At 39.2% G+C, this 11,587-nt stretch overlaps 1 long non-coding RNA gene across 1 annotated transcript; it reads right to left on the bottom strand.

Annotated features, from left to right (window-relative positions):
* Positions 1-382: 382 nt before the first annotated feature.
* On the bottom strand, positions 383-11,581 carry LOC132426569 (uncharacterized). The gene is made up of 4 exons (XR_009519727.1): positions 11,237-11,581; positions 10,493-10,696; positions 7,541-7,633; positions 383-1,619 (listed from the first exon to the last, which is right to left on the bottom strand). It is a non-coding gene; the product is annotated as an uncharacterized lncRNA (long non-coding RNA).
* Positions 11,582-11,587: the final 6 nt, after the last annotated feature.

The raw sequence follows: 11,587 nt of genomic DNA, 5'->3' as shown, positions 1-11,587 counted from the left end.
AGAAGCAAGCAATTGTGAACTGTCATACTAGCATTTCCTGATTGGAAAACTTATGAACATACTCCACAACCTCTAGAAACACAGATTTTCTCATAGCATAATTTCTCTCCTTAATGTGGTACAAGATGTATGGGATAAACCCAAACATCTTTGGCTTCTTAATCTTATAAGAAGATAAAAGTAGTTAAACTTAGACATGCTCAACAATTAATTAACTATGCTTAACTTAGACATGCTCAACAATTAATTATTCTATCTTATTTGGAAATGATCTGGATATTCAATAAACTTCCATCATTTAGCTTACTTTAGAAATACTCTAAAGTTTTAAATTACCAAAAAGATTTGGAGAAACTACATAGACATGTCATCAAACATAATTTATTTTTTTAAAGACCTCAGAAAGATTTTTTAAAATTGAACATTGGTTTATAACATAATAGAAGTTTTATGTGTACAACATTATGTTTCAACTTTTGTATACACTTACAGTGCACCTACCACCAAAAGTTTTCTTTCCATCCATCACCATACAGTTGGTCCCCTTTACCCATTTCACTCTCCCTCTGGTGACCAGTACTTTGGCCTCGTTATCTATGAGTTTGTTTTTGTTTGGTTTGGTTTTATATTACTTTTTAAATATTCCACATATGAGTGAAATCATACGGTATTTGTTGTTCTCTGTCTGATTTATTTCACTTAGCCTAATATCCTCAAGGTCTATCCATGTCATAGCAAATGGCAAGATCTCATCTTTTTATAGCTGAGTAGTATTCCATTGTAAATATATATATATATATATATATATATATATATATATATATACAAAACATCTTTTTTCTCATGAATGCTGTAATTTTTATTGAGATATAACTCACATGCCATAAAATTCACCCTTTTAAAGTGTACATTTCAGTGGTTTTTCACAGAGGTGTACAATCATCACCACTAGTTCTATCACCCCAAGAAGAAACCCTGTATCCATTAGCAATTGCTTTCCATTTCCCACTCAGTCCCTGGCAACTGCTAATGAGCTTTCTATGGATATGCCTATTCTGGATATTTCATACAAATGGAATAATTACAATATGTCTGGGTGCCAGTAGTTTTTACTTTTAAAAAGGCTTCTTTCCCTCCTTTTTTTCCTCCCTTTAGATTTCAGGTTCTACCTGATTGAGTTAACTAGGCTCAGTCTCAGGCCATTTTGGGCTGTGTTTATATTTCTGATCTTGCAAATACTTGCAAGACAAAGACAGTTGCTTTCAATTTCCCAAAGAACTGGGGTGCTGCCTAAACGATATCAAAAGATTGACTTGCCCAAATCTTACCGAGTCCAAGCTCATACTGCTCACCACATGACAGACCAATCAGTTGAGAGACGAGATGTTCGGGCAAAGAATAGCAACATTATTTGGAAAACTGGTAGACTAAGAAGATGGTAGACTCATGTCCCAAAGAACCATCTTGCCATAATTAGAATTCAGGCTTCTTTTACACTAAAAGGGGAGGCAGTAAGGTCAAACATTTCCTGCTTCTGGTCAGCTTCCAGAGGGGATGTGTTAATTTCTTCCTTCCTGCAGTCATTCACAGGTGGGCCTGGTCAGGATGTTTCCTGTGAACTAAACAAAGGTATTTTAGCTTAATGCTCATTACCTGGGAAGCAGGGTTCCCAGAGATGTTCCATTATGTATAATTTAACTTATAGGCAACATCCCTTTAGTGATTAACTTGTAATAGATTACAAAGGTTCTTCCCTATTACACAACTATATTTAAAAAATTTTTGCTTCCTTATATCCATGAGAAGATTTCCCACTAAACTGGAAATCAAAAGAGTTCCATGTTCTGGAACTCTAAGGTTCAATGTATCATGCTTTCAAAAGTTTGCACGAGGCATTCAACAAAGGCCCTCTTCCAAGGGACACAAGTCAAACCCAGACCAATTAACCCTAGAGGCAAAAGAGTCTCCATTACTGTTTTTATTAGCCCTGAATATTAGCCCCAGTTTTTACCTCATACTGTGTGGGCTCCAGTAACCCTACTGGTTCCCCTTTATTATGTTAAATTAACATTGCCTGGGGGGCAGATTTATATGCCCTGTTTTATCATAGCAGGTGGGGAGAGCATTCAACAGTTGAGACATAATGTCTATCTCCACAATATAATCAACCAAAAGAGATGCACCCGTCTTATATAAAACCATTCAAATAAACCAACTTTCTTATAAACTTCATCTCAATTCTATTAACTCTTACCCCCTTAACCTTAGCATCCATTAGGACCCCATTAACAAAGTCTTGGTCTCACAAGGAGCCCCGGAAACTTTTTCATCCCCTGGCAATTTTATCTATTCCCGTATAAAAAGGCTCTGGGGGGCTTCCCTGGTGGCGCAGTGGTTGAGAGTCCGCCTGCTGATGCAGGGGACTCGGGTTCGTGCCCTGGTCCGGGAAGATCCCACATGCCGCGGAGCGGCTGCGCCCGTGAGCCATGGCCGCTGGGCCTGCGTGTAAAGGCTCTGCGGTCTCTGGTGAGGGGTGGAGCCAAGGGACCCAGGCCTATTTGTCAATCTTTAACTTCATTAATTGGCCTAACTGTTGCCCCAAGCAATTGCTGGTCAGGTTTCTCAGTGTAATTTTATCTTCCAGCATTTTAAATTTTTCTAAAGTGAAACAGTAGACTTGTATCAACAACAACGACAAAAAATCAGTTGATCTAAGAAAATAAATGGAAAATTTTATTCAAGCCAAATTGGTGATTATAACCTGAGAACAGTTCTCAGAAAGCTCAAAGCATAGTTACATAAGTGTTTGAGACAGAGGGTTGTACATTAAATGATGTATTATTGACAGTTTACACAATCCAGATCGAAAGAAAGTACAAAGCAAGGAGTGGGTCATGGGTCATCAAGCCCTTTACAAGATTAAGAAGGAAAATTATCTCCTAAAGAATTGTGAGCTTTGATGAAATTAAGAAGAAATGTTATCTCCTCAGGAAGTCTGGTTAAAGCAGATGCACAACACACACTAAAGGGGAAGGAGGCCCAAATGGGCAAAGAAAAATTCTTTGTTTAATTTTTTCTTGTCTTGCCAGAAAATAAGAATTTTATTTCATCAATTGTTTGGGGCCCTTTAATGTTGGAGGACCAAAGGGGGTCCTTTTGGCTCATCCAACTTTAGGCAGTGCTGTATTCCAACCTTTGTTTTAATCCCATCAACTTCTTAATGGCCATCTAAAGACTTCCATTCTGCTGGGACAAGTCCTTTTAAAATTTTCCACCTTGTTGGGAAGAGTCTCTTGACTTTCCTCTCAGCTTTTTATTCCCTTGTTAACTAACCTAATTAGCATTAACTTAATCTTTTTATTGACATATGTAAGACCCATTGAGGGGAAGGTGAGATCACAATTTCAATAAGTCTTCCCAAACCATTTTGTTTGTTTAAAATAAGGGAGTTCCTAAGGTTAGCCATTTTGTCTTTGTATCCTCCTTTTAATTTGGTCTTAACATAGGTACCAATAAACAGTTATTTATGATGAGAGCTCTCTAAAAATTTTCCAGTTTAGAAGTTTATTACAATTTAAAGCATCCCTCATCTAGAGGATCTTAATAGCAACTCAAATCAACAACACACAAGAGGTGTCCCCACAATAGAGTGCAAAGGATGTAGCCCTTACAAGATCTAGAAAGTTTACTCCCCTTCAAAAAAAGTCTGGAAAGTAAAAGGTCTTTGTTGTACAGGTGGATGCAATGAAGACTGAAATGACAAAGGGTCCCTTGTGGACTGGGACCCCTTATGACAAATTTTCCTGAGAGCTGGCATGGCCAAAGAGACTGTCTGGAATCCCAGTGTATTTGATTGGCTGCCAAATGTACACCATATGCATACCTTTCAGATGGCAGAGACCAAAGAGAATTCTCTCACTGGTCAACAAACCAAAGAGGGTACCTCTTTCCTGAACAGCCTAAAGTTCAAGGAAACCCTACTCCTTACAGCAAGGAGTTTATCAACCACCAGATAAAACTCAGGATTATCAACCAATATGGGAGGTCTGAGACCCAGGAGAGATATACCCAGGTGTCTGGACTCCCTGAGGAGGTAGATGGGTACAAGGGGCCCTTGCTGGTACCAAGGCTCTGGATCCTCATAGAGCTCAGTTGAAGGAGAGAATCTGCTCAGTTCCCTTCATGGTCACCCAAACTGTCCACTGAAAGAAAAACAGACAATCTAAAAGTTGTTTCAGTTTTACTGAGGGAACTTACTGAGGATGAGAGGCTGGGCAGCAGCTCTGAGGAACGGCTCCAAAGAGGTAGGGGAGGAGCCAGCATATATATAAATTTTGGGGGCTAGGAAATACATGTCGTCAAGCACATATCTTTGTAAAAGATTACTGCTAATCACAAAGAAAAGATATCTCAAGTTAATGAATTTAGTGCTTTTCTGTGTATGGGAAGATGCAAGAACCCGGGATGCTTGAAATTCTTCCTCAGATACGTATCTTAACTATCTTAACTATCTTAACTTAACTATCTAGGGACCCATTCCAAAGCACAAAATGCTTCATCCTGTTTTTCCATCTTGATTCCCTTCAGGGTGCACTGTTGTTGGGCAACTGCAGTGGGTTTTGACTTAACCCTTTGTATAACTGGATGATAAGTGACACCCTTTGTTCTTTCTTTGTTCACAGAGGTTTTAGTTCAATAAGTAAGGCATAACAGCTTAATCCATATGAAGGGGAAAGGTTACCTACCAGACTAGGCTTGGGAGGAAGAATAGGGAAGGGATGTCATCTGAACTCTCTCCCACCTGCTCCAAATAAGATCATGTGTCTCCTGCTTTATAAATGTCTCCAACAGGAAATATTATCATCATCCCACAGTAAAGATCAAGCAAACTGCAAATGTGAATGAGTCACTTGTGACAGGTAACACATCAGCTTAAATTCACTATAGTCAGTATGTGCATGTGCAAGGTCAGAGTGTTTCCTGATGTTCTGAGAAGGAGAAGAGAGAAGAGAGTTGGCTGAGGTATCACGGAGGTGACGGGAGTAGGAACACAGCTTTGAGGACTTTACAAGAGCTGGGATGCTGGAGGGAGTCTTGGCTAACTTCACAACTCTGGAGTAACTGTAACGGAGTTAGTCATCAGTGTTGTCAGCCTTATTCTTCCTCTGAGGTGGAGAAGGAGTGCCAATAAGGCAAGATTCTAAACATCCATGGGGTCCTGGCCATATATTGATACTACTACTACAAGATCTCCTTTCAGCTAAGTTTGGCCACATGACCTCAAGCCCCAGAAATTCGTAACTGAATATATCCAAATGAATGTGAGTAACATCTTAATACATGTAGTTTGTTAGAATCAATGAATATTTAAATTGATATACTATGCCAGTTATATTGATATCAATTCTCCTTTATTGATCTCAGAATCATTTAAAAGATAGAGAATGAAAAAGACTAGAAATAAGTAATAATCATGAACCACACAAGACGTATATATACAATTAAATAATAAATAGTATTTTTCAAACTTAAGTGATGTACAGATTCCTGTCTAAAGGAAAATAAGCTTCTCATGGACCACCTAATGCTTACATAAATTATTTTTATTATAATGTTTGGTAAAAATATATCAATGTAATCTTGGTATAAATGCCTTATGCTTAAGCTATAAAACCAAAACATGTTTACAAATTCAATATAAATAAAGTCAAATAAGCTTCACCTGAGCAACATTTGATGTGACACATGATGTTGTTTTGCTGAAATTAAGATCCTACCCAAAATGTGAATATGGTATGATATAGATTCTTTGGAGTTCAATGATCCATCTCATAACTCTTGACTGTGCATTGGGGAAGATGCCTGACCTCTGTCCATGTGGGTTCTCTTGAGCCTCCTATAAACTCCAAGGGCGGGGACGGGGAGTTGTGCCTGGAAACCTGACTGCCCCAAATTTGTGCTTAGAGGGGTTGAACTGAACAAGCAAGCACAATTACCCTGGGCTGGGATAATGATTATTGCATTATAAAAAAAAATTTTTTTGGGGGTGGTGAGAACATTTAAGTTCTACTCTTTTAGTAAATTTTAATTATAAATATGGTTTAATTTTTTTTCATGAAAATGAGAGCATACTATTCATATTGTCATGGTGTTTCATATTAGCACTATAAATTTAGATATGTTTTCCATTGTGAAGCTGTATCATTATTTAGCCAGCCATTCTTGATATGTACTGTAAAAATAATACATCTAATCCTGCTTGTTTTCATTCCAGGTTCACAAAGTAGCCTTCTGATTATCTATAAATGTGGCTTCAAGCATACACCAGCTACAAGAAGAGAAATTAATAGCCAGAGAGTGAAAATTCTTGTCTTGTTGAAATAATTAACAAAAGGACATTTTTGTTAGAACATTACATAGAAGTTTGGATGAGTGTTTTCTTTACTCCCTGATCACCTTTGGGGGTCCTAAAACTCTAATCAGTTTTGTGTTTGCCCCAGAATAGGAAATAAGGTGACTTCACCTACATACCACCTGGAGAGATATCTTTATGCTAACCAGCCAGCCTTCCTTAGGGGATGCCTCCTTCTTGCATTGCATTTCAAGTTTTAACACTACCTTCATTGTCAGAGTTGGTGAGTTTCGGCAGCAAGAGTCTGGGACATGATCTGGAAAGTCTTAATCAAAGGAATAGAGATTTGAATTGGGCCTTAAAGGACAGATATGATTTAGATGGGTGACCCAGATGGGGCATGTTGATTAATAAATGAGGGTCACATCACACAAGCAAATTCAGCTGTCAACTTCTGAAAGACAGTATGTAAGGTGATTGGCATGGACTGAAAACAAACATGGTGGGAAAATATATGTGGTGGGGAAAAAAAACATGAGGGAGGGAATCTTCAGTATCATCATTCTCTTCAAAACATAATGAGATAAGAAAAGGGATAAAAGGAGTATACATATTGAAAAGGAAGTAAGACAACTATTATTATTTGCAGATTATATGGCTGTTCTCCACCCAAAAAAAGGAAAAGGGATCCAAGAGAATCAACAAGAGAGTTTTGTAAGATAATAAGTCAAAAGCTATATATACGTATATATATGTGTGTGTGTGTATATATATATATATATGAATACTCACACACACGTATACATATATAATATAGCACTGTCCTATACAGCACTTATAAACAATTGGAAAATATAATTTAAAAAGTCTTATTCTCAATAGTAGCAAAGCCTATGGACTACCTAGATATAAACCTAATAAGTAATGTGAAAGAGTTATAAGAAGAAAACCATGAAATTTTACTGAAACATAAAGGAAGACTTGAGAAAATGGAGAGATATGATATGTTCCTGGTTGAAAAGAATAAATACTAGAAAATGTTCATTTCTCCCTAAATTAGTCTATAAATGTAATGCATTATATCAAAATCTCAATGGAATTTTGTTTGTAAAGTTTACAGATGGTTTTGATTCCCTGCTCCTGCCGTAGGCCCCATCTCCAAATACCATCACACTGGGGAACACATACCATCACACTAGGAGTTTGAGGGGTGCACAATTCAGTCCATAGCACTGGGTTATTGGAAGTGTTGGGAAATGCGCTCTTCTTCCATTTTTATCTCTGCAGGAATAAAAACAGAGCCATAATTTCAGAGTAAAATATAATAATCTCCACACAAAGCGTCATCTGCTGGGATCAAGGAAGTACCTATATGCTAGGAGTTAGACCACTTTTCAGCAAAGACACCACACTTTCTTTTGCAGAAAGACTTGCAGAAGTCAAGTGGGAGACCCCAACCTCTGTGTCTCTTAGAAGACTAAAGTGACATTCTTTCAACTCTCATAGCTCTAGGACCTCCAGCACTGATTACCCCATCCTTTGCTCAACCAGTGGATGCCATGGTGTGCTGCCAACATCTTCGCCACCCCTCTTTAGAACTGAAGAACTCATTTTCCCCAGCTGCTGGGAATGTTGGACGTTGACAGCAGTGAGTTGAGTTCCCCTCCAGAGTTTGCCCTTGGCTGAAGGAAGCCACCTCATTCAAGCTCCTGCCCCCTTCCCCCCTGCCCCCACCCAATATCCACATCCAATGACTGACTGATGTAGGGGTATAAAACCCTGGCCTCCTTGCCTCAATTCAGGGCAACTCTGAAAGGCTTTCCCAGTTCTAGAGCTACCCATCCTACCAGTAGAGGCCTTTGTTGTGAAAGCAACACAGTCCTGCTTCCTTTACTTCCCTTAGGTATTAAACCTCTTGCACACACAAATCTCCATCTTAGAGTCTATTTCCTGAAGACTCTGATAAGGAACAATCTCTTGTTCCTATTTGGCTTTGCCCATGGCCTTTATGTATCCTTCCTTCACCCCTCTGCATTCTTTGAAATTCTTTCTGAGTGCCTTCTGGAATTCCTGATCAATCAACAAAAATCTTTATATGAAGGTTTGAGACAGACAATTTTCTTTCAGTCCCTTGGATGTTAGAAGAGTTATATCTAGTTTACTCTTTTGGGGAGGGGCCTGTAATAGGCACCCAACCTTGATAGTTCCTGGGCTTTGTCTCCTGCCCCACCTTGCCCTTCCAGGCCATGAAAACCTAAGTTCATATTTGCCCAGTGTGACAAATACTGTGCTGCTGGAAATGAAAATTCCAAAACTCACCTTTGTAATTATGCTCTGTACCCCCACCCTGATGTAAGTACAGTACTCTCTGCAAGCAAAGTTTTACAAGAGGAACTGGGGGTGGAAGCATGTTGCCTGCTGCCACCTGGTGCAGAACTGTATATTTAATGAAGACAGGCAGCAAGTCTAAGACTTGGGTCCTTTGAGAAATATTCATCAACTAGGAAAAATCACTTGCAATCTTTATGACTCTGTTTGCTCCTTTAAAAAAAGGACTATTACCATATTACTTAAATTATAATGTTGTTGATACAAGCAATTAGAACTTTCGAAGACAAGTGGTATAAAATAGCAAGTATTCTTATAGCACAGCAAACGTTCTGCCATTTAGTAGTGAGGGCCAAAATTATTTTTCCAGGGTTATTCTTTTTTTCTCTTGATTACGATCGTGAACATGTGGTAGCTGATCAGAAACTGGAAGCATGGTCAATGAAAGAGGTCTCTGCCATCCTCCATTTCATATATTCCATTTTCCCAAATCTCTAGGGTTAGGCTATCTCTTTGGATCAGGACAGGCTATTGGGAAGGTGTCAGATGACTGTGGCTTTTGGAAAATATAGATCTCACCAGTAGCTGGAGAATCTGGTTATCTACATGGTGAGAATTGAAAGGTTCTACAAAGGTCTGCTTTCTTCTCAATATCTTCTCCAGCACTCTGAAGTGTGGGTGGAGTAGGGGTGTCCTAGCTGAGTTGATCTGGTGCCTATTCCCTGTTAAAAAAGAAATAACAGGCCCAAGATGGAGTCACCTGTGCTAAAAGGAACACTTAATACCTGACCTTACTGCAGTTACAACCTTCTCCAAGAATGTAATCCTAACTGGTCAGTGTGGAATTTTCCAGTCAGTACCATGGAGGAGGTAATCCTTTCCATCCTCCAAAAGGAAGATGAGGTAACCTGGCACATAGATCCCCTTCATCCCATATAGATAATCTAAGCCTGAAATAATCTTTATGTTTTGTTTTGTTTTTGCCTTCCTTGTCTTACCTTTAAAAACCTCTCCCTTTCTATAGCCTTTCAGAGCTCCCCTCTACTTGCTAAGTGGGATGCTGCCCAATTCACGAATCATTCAATAAGCTAATTAGATCTTTAATATTTACTCAGAGTTTTGTTATTTAACATCCCTGAGATTCTCTTTCATCTCTGTGTTGGTTTCATTATCAAGCCGGGTAGCAAGAAGGCTCCAACAGTTTCAGGCCTCACAAGAAATTCAGAAGATAAGTAAACTGCTTCAGCCTTAGTATTCCAAGCAATTCACCCTGATTAAACTATCCACTGTTTAGACTAGGACTTTGGCTTGAGGAATGGGACTTACTATTTAAATTAAGACAATCCTTGGAGATGGAAGTGAAGTCAGCTTCTTTCAAGACATATAGAATGAAGGGGTCTAAATGGATATAACTAATCATATGAATAAAATCCTGGTTGTGTTCTATTAAGAAGGTGAGAGGGGAAATGGATGCTGAGTAGGCAATCAACAACGTTCACTTAGTATCAGGGATTGACTTAGCACAATACAACACACAGGTGATAATGTTCAAATGAAATTCAACTAGTGTCAGGGAATCGATAATGAATAGTGGTGATCACAGCAAACAGGAATAAAAGAACAACCCAATTCTAGGCAATGTGGCCATGCAAGAATATAAACCCAGTGTTACTAGATCTTCAACATTTTCAAGAGAAGTTGGTAATCTGGATTTTTATGTAAAATATCTTATTTTAAATGTTGGCAACTAAGTCAGTTTTTGTTTTTAACCATAGAAGGCAGCCGATACCGTCCAAAATAAGCAAAGCATACCTGTTGGCCACATACAGCCTGTGAACCTCAAGTTTACAAACGTTGGGCTAGAATCATTGCTTGCCATTCAGTGGCTCTGTGGAAGCAAGGGTTGCCAAGAGCAGAGCAGAGCAGCCAACGGAGGGAAGTCAGAGAGTGTCATTATTTCATACAATGCTTTTCCGTGGTGGGTCCCCAAACACGGTTCTCAGGCTTCTGCTTCACCTAACAAAACGTAAAGTCCATTTGGAGCCAGTTACTTCCTTCTAGGCTAGGCAAAGTGTGATAGGTGGGGAACAGTGAACACTTGTATCCCATTGTTTACGTTCCGACGTTATTAGGTAGTTTTTCATAGCTCTGCGAGGCATACAGCTTTTTATCAATACATTAGATTGATTACCTTCCTATCATTAAAACACATTTAGTTTAATTGAGCGGGAAATAGCAGTTTGTTATTAACTATAAAAATCAATGCTTAATTAGCTTAAAATAGGCTAATGTTGAGATCAGAAACTACTTATTGATTTACGTTTATCTTTTCCCTGCTCAATTTCTGCTTCAAAAGAAGCACAAAAGCAACTGTCAATCCCGTTTGCACATTAGAATCTCGTGCGGGTGTGGGAGGGCTGGGGAAATGCTTTTTTAAAAAGTGTGGATGCTCAGGCCCTACCCTAGAGGGTACAGAACTCCCCGAGTGACTCTTATGCGTAGACAGAGCTTTTATACATTTACCTGTAAGAAAAGTCTACAAGCTCCGAAACCTACCTAATCTCTTGGGTTTTCTCCAGAACCCTTCATTTCAGCAAGAAGGGGCTAGAAGTAATACTTTCCCCAGGTGTCTGAAAACTAGTTCTTTCCCCTGGAGATTGACGGGGCCATCAGCCAATCGGCAGTCTAAGGAGAACCAATTGCGTCTCGGTAGAACCAATAATAGGCAACAAAAAAATAGGCACTTTAAGTAAACAGGCACTTCGTCTCAGTAGAAAAAGCAGGTCTTAGTAGCAAAGGCCAACAAACAGAAAAAAGCAGGGGCACCCTCTCCGGCGTCAGCGAGGCCTCAGGACACCTGGAAATCTGAGCTGCCGCCGGGTCCCCAAGCGTTGCTAAAGAGACGGC

Source organism: Delphinus delphis, chromosome 6 (genome assembly GCF_949987515.2).
Source record: "Delphinus delphis chromosome 6, mDelDel1.2, whole genome shotgun sequence".
Taxonomy (NCBI): domain Eukaryota; kingdom Metazoa; phylum Chordata; class Mammalia; order Artiodactyla; family Delphinidae; genus Delphinus; species Delphinus delphis.
Note: the sequence above shows the minus strand (reverse complement) of the source record. Positions and strands in the feature narration are given on the sequence as shown.